At 39.5% G+C, this 8,033-nt stretch overlaps 1 protein-coding gene across 1 annotated transcript in view; it reads right to left on the reverse strand.

Annotated features, from left to right (window-relative positions):
• Positions 1-7,829, reverse strand: part of TSPAN8 (tetraspanin 8) — a 65,969-nt gene extending 58,140 nt beyond the window's left edge. Inside the window, 1 exon segment of the mRNA NM_001079629.2 lies at positions 7,758-7,829. The gene's annotated coding sequence lies outside the window, so the exon portion shown is untranslated.
• Positions 7,830-8,033: the final 204 nt, after the last annotated feature.

Raw genomic sequence — 8,033 nt, forward strand, 5'->3', positions numbered from 1 at the left:
GCCCCTCCCTTCTCCAGTGGACCACGTTTTGCCAGAACTCTCCACCATGACCCATACGTCTTGGGTGGCCCTACACAGCATGGCTCATAGTTTCATTGAGTTAGACAAAGCTGTGGTCCATGTGATCAAATTGGTTAGTTTTCTGTGATTGTGGCTTTCAGTCTGTCTGCCCTCTGATGGAGAAGGATAAGAGGCTTAAGGAAGCTTCTTGATGGGAGAGACTGAGGGGAAACTGGGTCTTGTTCTGATGGGCGGGGCCATGCTCAGTAAATCTTTAATCCAATTTTCTGTTGATGGGCGGGGCTGTGTTCTCTCCCTGTTATTTACCTGAGGCCAAACTGTGGTGGAGGTAATGAAGATAATAGCGACCTCCTGCAAAAGGTCCCATGCAGACACTGCTACATTCAGTACCCTCAAGCCTGCAGCAGGCCACAGCTGACCCGCGCCTCCACTGGAAACTCCTGGACACTCACGGGAAAGTCTGGGTCAGTCTCTTGGGTGGTCACTGCTCCTTTCTCCTGGGCCCTGGTGCACATAAGGTTCTATTTGTGCCTTCCAAGGGTCTGTTTCCCCAGTCCTATGTGAGTTCTGGCAGTTCTATGGTGGGGTTAATGGCAGCCAAGAGGGTTTATGCCATACCCAGGTCTGCTGCACCCAGAGCTCCTGCCCCTGCGGCAGTCCACTGCTGACCCATACCTTCTCAGGAGACACACAAACACAGTTCTGTCTCAGTCTGTGTGGGGTTTCTGGGTCCTGGTGCACACAAGGTTTGTTTGAGCCCTCTGAGTGTTTCTGGTGGGTATGGGGTTTGATTCTAAATGTGATTTTGCCCCTTCTACCATCTTGCTGGGGCTTCTCCTTTGCCCTTGTATGTGAGGTATCTTCTCAAAGTCACTCCAGCCCCACAAAGCTACTTATTAGGTACCCAATTTAAAAATGGGCAAAAGACCTGAATAGGCATTTTTTGGAAGAAGGCATACAGATGGCTTATATTACATGAAAATACGTGCAGCATTGCTAATCATCAGGGAAATGCAAATCAAAACAATAAGATATCAGCTTTCACCTGTCAGGATGGCTATTTTCAAAAAGACCACAAATAACAAGTGTTAGCAAAAAGGTGGAGAAAAGGGAACCCTGGTACCCATCATGGGAATGTAAACTGGTGTAGTCCCTGTTAAAAACAGTATGGAAGCACCTCAAAAAACTAAAAATAGAACTATGATATGATCCAGCAATTCCATTACTCTTGAGTGTATCTGGAAAAAAAAAAAAAAACACTAATTCAAAAAGGTTATTTGCAACCTGATGTTCAAAGCAGCATGATTAACAACATCCAATATATGGAGGCAACCTAAATGTCCAATCAACAGATGAGTGGATAAAGAAAATGTGAGGTATACACATATAATATATGTATTGTATACATATAAAATGTATATAATGGAATATTACTCAGCTGTAAAAAAGAGAGAGAGAGAATGACATATTGCCATTTACAACAACAGAGATGGACCTGGAGCATATTAGTCTGTAAAAATAACAAAGACAAATTCTGCATTTTGACATGTATGTGGAACCTAAAATTTTTTTTAAATGAATACAGTAAAACAAACAGATGCACAGATACAGAGAAGGGAGAAGGAAGTAGGGAGGGTCATATAGGAACAGGGGATTAAGAGGTACAAACCACTGTGTATAAAATGAATTAGATACAAGGATGCACCATACAGCACAGGGAGGATAGCCAATATTTAATAATAACTTTAAATGGAGTATGCTGCTGCTGCTGCTAAGTCACTTCAGTCATGTCCGACTCTGTGCGACCCCATGGACTGCAGCCCACCAGGCTCCCCCGTCCCTGGGATTCTCCAGGCAAGAACACTGGAGTGGGTTGCCATTTCCTTCTCCAATGCATGAAAGTGAAAAGTGAAAGTGAAGTGGCTCAGTCATGTCCGACTCCTACTGACCCCATGGACTGCCGCCTACCAGGCTCCTCCATCCATGGGGTTTGCCAGGCAAGAGTACTGGAGTGGGGTGCCATTGCCTTCTCCGTAAATGGAGTATAAGCTATAAAAATATTAAAACACTATGTCATACACTTGAAACTAATATTATAAATCGACTATTGTTTAATAAAGGTAAATAAATAAAATTAAGTCACAAAAAAATCAAGGATTAGAATATCTTTGGATTTCTTAGCAACACAAAAACAATGTTTCAAAATTCTGATAGAAAGTGCCTTCTGATTCAGAATTCTATGTAGAGACATACTAAAAGACTGCAGAGATTTTTAGACATGCAGGAAACCAAAATATTTACATCCCCTACGTACCCTTTCTCCAGAAGTTACTACAAATATTCTGCCAAGAAGAGGGTATAGAAACAGGAAACCCACCTCAAGGGTTAGGCAGAGGAAATCGTGAGTGATGAGCTAAGACTACAGAAGGACAGGCATGTCACAGCCAGTCAAAACTGAAGCAGGTCAGAAGTTCCAGTAAAGAAGTCTGCAAAAGGTGAAACTGATAAAATCCCTGGTGTGTTTTGAGGTATTGAATCAGTTCATAGAAAAACTAAGCAAATGAAGACAAGTTAACTCCAGGGAATATTTTAAAAGTGTGCAGGAAAGAACATCTAATCCTGTGCGTCCCCTGTGAATGACATTTAAAAGTCATAGCCATGTGACACCAAAATTGGTCTTTAACTATACAGGAAAGGGAATTCTTGGAAGTACATGTGTGAAGGACAGAGTCAGCAATAGAAGAAACCTCATTTTTCATGGAAGTGGTCAATAGATAGAGCCTACAATGTAAAAATCAAGGAGTAGTATGCTACATAAAGATATTAAGAGTAAAAAATAAAAGAAATAAAAGTGTGTTGCCCATGGGCTGCCAGAGAGGCAAAGTCTGGGGTTTTGTTATAAGCTTCGGAAAACTATCTGACCCCTTAAGCTGAAATTTTAATCAAATTTTACATTTTGGTAAAAATGTAAACTAAATTTTTAAAAAGTGAATGGGAGTTGAGGACATTGAGATAATTACACATGAGTTTTGGATGAATTCGGTGGAGGAAGAAAAAGTAAGGTGGGTAGGTAAAGAAAGACAAGAGAAGTTTTTTAAAAATACAGAGAAGTGAGACTTCCCTGGCTGTCCAGTAGTTAAAACTTTGTCTGCCAACGCAAGGAGTGTGGGTTAGATCTCTAATCAGAGAACTACGATCCCACATGCCTCAGGGCCAAAAAAAAAAAAAAAACCCAAAACATAAGACAGATGCAGTATTGTAACAAACTCAATAAAGACTTTAAAATGGCTCACATTAAAAAAAAAAAAAGTTTTATTTAAAAAAATAATGAGATTCTTGAGCATTTACATAAGTCATAATGTCAGAGTCAGAAAATGGGAAGAAGTCACAAGTATAAATGCGAGAGGAAACTGTAAGGGAACAGGGTCCTCCCCTTGATGGAGTAGGGAGAAATGACTTGGAAAGCACAACTTTGCACAGAAGCGGGGACACCTCTTCTGAAATTTGAGGAGGGGTGGGAAAGTGTGTGTGCCTACAGACAAAAATGAAGTAATCTTGGGAGGGAGAAGCAGGAAAAATACAACGGTCTAACACCAAATTCTCAAAATTCAATGAACTCTGAGATTTGAATTTTCACTAGACATTTGAGATACTCTTTCTAGTATCCAAAATCAGTCTCCACTATTTTTGTTATTATGTTGTGAAGTCAGTGCACTCAGTGATCCCTGACCTTTTCAAGTCACTCATGCAGCAGTAAATGTGGGTTTGCATTCACGTATACACACACACCCATACCTCTTTTACTTACTGACAGGCGCCTGCTTCCCAAGAAATTATGCTGATACCATAGCAAAGAAGGCTTTGGAATTTTCTTGTAATTGAAAGAAATCTATTCCTGTTTGCATCTCTAAAGGATACAGCAGCAGTGGTACCTTGTGGCAGCTACCAGCTCAACTGCACTTAATTTAGGTCTGGCAGTTCAACAAGAGGTTCATCAAGTTACACTTCCTGTGCATCTCTAGAGCCATGTTAATCGATCATGCCAACAACAGTGTCAGTGTCCTGTAAGATCACATCTTCCAAATGATAAATCATTAGCCAGGGAGCAATAAGTAATCAATTGTCTCCATCCTATTTGATGGAGCTAAAATTTCAATTTCAGCTTTCTCACATTTATGTGCCTTGTAAAATTCCTGGTTGCACTTTAAACACAAATAACTATCATTAATGGAGAATTTATAATGTGTCAAACACTGTTTATGTTTTGTGTATTCATGTCAGCATTTTACTTTCATTAACTTACGTTATTCTCCTAACAGCCACCTTAGAGCAGAAGTAAATATGTACTGGCCTTGCTTTAAGGAATGTGAAGTGACTGAGCCAGGATTCAAACTCAGGCATGTCTCCCTCCAGAGTCCTAGAACAGCAGATACTATGCCTCTCTTGCTCCCAGGGCACAGGGGCAACAGAGTGAGGTTTAGGCTAAAACCTGGACAGTGGTCCATTGGAAAAGGCCATTTCTCCTTTTTGCTCCACAGCATATTTGATGCAAGCCTTTAATAGAGCTGACATCTGCTACAAAGCTTATATAAATTCTCCCTCCTATTACAGTCTTCCTGAATTCTTTAGGGCTTGGAGATGACTCGTGTGTGTGTGTGTGTGTGTGTGTGTGTACATGTATGCCCATATGCCAGAAACTCTTGTTACTTTTTCAAATTTAGCAATAACATTATGAATTATAGAAGTTGGTGCAAAAGTAACTGCAGTTTTTGCATTGATGAAATTTGTTGTGGTTATGTTATACATCACTTTAATGTACATTTCTGGCTTTTTTTTTTTTGCTAATGACATTGCTTTTTTATATTTATTTAAGACTATGAAAATTATGTTAGACAAAAAGCAAATCTGAGCAGTTTTCTTACTTGAGTTCAAAATGGATTGTAAAGCACTGGAGACAACTCACAACATCAACAACACCTTTGGCCCAGGAACTTCTAGCAAACATACAGCACAGTGGGGGTTCTAGAAGTTTTGCAAAGGAGACAAGAACCTTGAAGATGAGGCTAGCCATCGGAAGTTGATGACAATGAATTGAGAGCCATCATTGAAGCTGATCCTCTTACAACTACACGAGAAGTTGCTGAAGAGCTCAACATTAAAATTCTGTGGTCGTTTGGCATTTGAAGCAAATTGGAAAGATGAAAAAGCTCAATAAGTGGGTGCCTTGTGAGCTGACCAAAAAAAAAAAATCGTCATTTGGAAGTGTCATCTTCTCTTATTCTACCCAATAACAAGGAACTGTTTCTCAATCAGATTGTGACGTGCGACAAAAAGTGGATTTTATACAACAACCAGTAACAACCAGCTCAGTGGTTGGATGGAGAGGAAGCTCCAAATCACTTCTCAAAGCCAAACTTGCACCAAAAAAAGGTCACAGTCAGTGTTTGGGGGTCTGCTGCCTGTCTGATCCACTACAGCTTTCTGAATTCTCGTGAAAGCAACACATCTTAGAAGCATGCTCAGTAAATCGAGATGCACCAAAAACTGCAATGCCCGCAGCCGGCATTGGTCAAAAGAATGGGCCCAATTCTTCTCTAAGACAATGCCCACACAGCCAACGCTTCAAAGGTTGAACAAATTGGGCTACGAAGTTTTGCCTCATCCGCCATATTCACCTGATCTCTCACCAACTGACTACCACTTCTTCAAGCATCTCAATAACTTTTTGCAGAGAAAATGCTTCCACAACCTCCAGTATGCACAAAGTGCTTTCTAAGAGTTTGTCAAATCCTGAAGCATGATTTTTACCCTACTGGAATGAACAAACTTATTTCTCATTTGGCAAAAGTGTGTTGACTGAAATGGTTCCTATTTTGATTAATAAAGATGTGTTTGAGCCTAGTTATAATGATTTAAATTTTATAATGGTTTAAATTTCAGGGTCCAAAACCACAATTACTTTTGTACTAACAACTCAATTTGTGATTATCCATGGTGCTATGTTTTATGTGGGGAAAACTGGGATTCAAAATGGCTAAGTGATGTATTGTTTAAACAACTCAGAACTGCTGAGCCTAAGAGTTTGGGAGAAAATGCAACATAGAACCACCTTTGAACCCAGCTCCGAATACAAAAGCTGGGAATACAACAGAAGGTACAGCTGTATTTCTCTTATCTGTTGCTGTTATGCAAATGGCCCAAAGGTGATGAAGAGATGTAAATATTTCTCATTAATTTTGTTAAAGACCCTGGATGGCATTGATTTAGGAAATTATATATGTATACCATTAAATGGAGACACACAAAGTGAATCCTTAATGCAGGATTAGGGTACACTCAGCTCATTATTTTTTTATGATAGGGGAATAGAACAAGGATGCTCACTGAACATAAATATAAGATCATACAAAAATTATTCATTAGTCTCATGTTGTACAACACAAGGCTCAACAATCCCTTGGATGCTGAAAACAACTGTGCTTGGTCCTTCTAAAAGACAAAAGATTTCCCTGAACAACTGCATTTCTTTCCTGATAAAGCAAGAGTTTCTCTGCTTCGCAATATTCAAAGGACAGCCTGTTCTCACCAAGAACCAGGAAACAATGCTCTGCTTTCTATGGAAAACTGGCTTCACAAAATTATCCTGACCTTGAGATTTTTTGAAGTAGAATCAATGTGAAAACTGTCCTTGGGCACCTCCTTTCCCAAAACAAAAGTTTCATGGGAAATTTCCACTACCTGAACTGTTTAATCATGGTTTCTACTTTCCTCACATCTTATTCTTGTCTATTGAAAAAGCCCTTATTTATTTCAGTTGGAGCAGACAGAGGACTGGCATACACAAAGTCACTGTAATAACTCACACCCTCAGGAGTTAGAAAAGGATAATTCAATTCTTTTTAAAAATCACATAAAACTATATATTCTTCCTATGGTTATCTGGCTGTATACTCCAAATCTAAATATACTAAGGACATCAAAAAATAGAGTATGCTTGTGCATGCTATATGCCATCTTCAGAAAGCTCTGCCTACTTTAACAGACTTTTATTTTTTTCCACAAAGAAGATTCTAGAAGCTATACAAGCCTATCTTGTTAGAAAATAAAAAATAAATTTGCACACTGATGCCAGCTAAACCCACAATCAACTTTAAAATACAGTTCCACATTCATAATTATGCAAAACATCCCAAACCTGAGGCTGTCACACCCAAGGGAAACCCTTAAACTTAAAAATCTCATCACTTATGTGACTTTCAGAGATTTGTACTCTTCTCTCATTTCAAACTACATCATATGTTACAGTTTCATCAAAGCAGTTTGTTTCATTTAAAATATCTTCAAGGAGCTTAGCGAGAACAGCTGCAATGCAGGTCCCTCCTCTCACAGGAATACTACTGAGTGTTCCTTTCTGTTTTGTCTTCAGACTAGACTTGATTAACCAGATTTCTGGTAAGTCTGCTCAGACACCTGTCTCCATGTTCAAAGTTAACTGTTGTTTGTCTCACATGAGTATAAGAGTGGATAACAACTTTAGTGTACTTTTTATAGGGAGAATGAACAAGTTTTAACAGTCAGAAAGGAAGGGAGGAAGGACAGGAGGGAAGGAAGAAGAGAAGGGAAGAGAGAGGGAGAGGGAAGAGGAAGAACTTTTTATAAGAGATTGCCCTGATTGCTTTTTATGGCATAACTAATCAACATACTTAGTTGTATTGTCATTAGCATTAATCAGTTACCCTGGGACAGGAGTCAGTGTAGAGACAGGAAGCACCCATTTGCTCTGCGGACTTCAGTATATGAAATATAGTGATGCTATCTTACATACATTGTCTATTGTGACATCATTTGGCCAATGAGCCCACACTCTTCGAGTTAGAACCTGTAAAGTGCCACTGTAAGCCCTCCTCCTGAGCAACCCCACCCTGTTCCAAACTGCCCCACCCCACCCCGTTATACCATTATTTGAATAATCTTACTCCATTATGGTTTGTTTCAAACTGGTTACAATTCAA

Source organism: Bos taurus, chromosome 5, assembly GCF_002263795.3.
Source record: "Bos taurus isolate L1 Dominette 01449 registration number 42190680 breed Hereford chromosome 5, ARS-UCD2.0, whole genome shotgun sequence".
NCBI lineage: Eukaryota > Metazoa > Chordata > Mammalia > Artiodactyla > Bovidae > Bos > Bos taurus.